General features: G+C 43.6%; 1 protein-coding gene across 1 annotated transcript in view; it reads left to right on the forward strand.

Annotated features, from left to right (window-relative positions):
* The window catches only part of MBOAT2 (membrane bound O-acyltransferase domain containing 2), a 170,321-nt gene that overhangs the window by 18,939 nt on the left and 150,390 nt on the right, over window positions 1-992 (forward strand). The window lies entirely within an intron of this gene.

Raw genomic sequence — 992 nt, forward strand, 5'->3', positions numbered from 1 at the left:
TTGTTATAATTGTTCTATTTTATTATTAGTTGTTGTTGCTAATCTCGTACTGTGCCTAATTTATAAGTTAAACTGTACTGTAGGTATGTACTTATAGGAAAAAGCAGTATACGTGGGCTGTCAGGAAGGTATCCAGCTATTGTTAATATCATGAGAACTGTAACTTGGTTGGATACTTTCCCCACAGCCCTCCTGTACTAGCTTATATTACTAATTCCGTGCTCTCCATGGTTTCAGGCATTCACTAGAGGTGGAGGGTCTTGAAACATATCTCCCCCTCCCACGCTACTCCCCCCCACCCCCCGACAGATAAGTGGGGACTACTGGAAGTGGTCCACATCAGTAGATCGTACAAAGACCTATATTCCTTTTGATGCTCTGCTCTGCTACGTGCAGTCTCATCATTATCAGCCTGGTGGAGCCTGGTAGGGCAGTGTCCCTTCAGTTTGAGCTTGTGTGAATTTCTGATTTAGTAGGTCTGGGTTGGAGCCTGATAATTTGCATGTCTAAAAAGTTCACAGGTGATGCTATTACTGACGAGTTCCAGTCATCCAGCAGGCAAGAAGGGTAAAGAATTCCTATGGTCATAGGTTGTCGGGTAGGGAAGGCACATATGTATCACTTCTGCTCACATCCCTTTTTTGAGAGCTTTGTCATATGGCCACAGGTCACTGCAAGGAGATGGATTGGGGTCAGGGTGGAGGGCAGCTAGGAAATATAATGTATCTGGAGCCAGGCCCAGCTATAGTTCTGTTACAGGGAAGAATAGGGCAGGTTCCACCACACTATGGAATCTTCTAGGAAAAAACAACTGTAATTGGCTGGGGGCTTGGATTGCTCAGGGCAAAGTAATGTTTGAGTTGAAATCTTGAAGGATAAATTTTCCTGGAATCCCAGAGCAAAAGTATAACTTCTAGTTAAGGAAACAGTGTTTGCAACATAAAGAAGGGGTAGGCTTACTCATTCAGTATTTATTGATTGACCGGCTTTGT

The sequence above is a fragment of the Propithecus coquereli genome, unplaced genomic scaffold (genome assembly GCF_000956105.1).
Source record: "Propithecus coquereli isolate 6110/MARCELLA unplaced genomic scaffold, Pcoq_1.0 Scaffold145, whole genome shotgun sequence".
NCBI classification, from domain to species: Eukaryota; Metazoa; Chordata; class Mammalia; order Primates; family Indriidae; genus Propithecus; species Propithecus coquereli.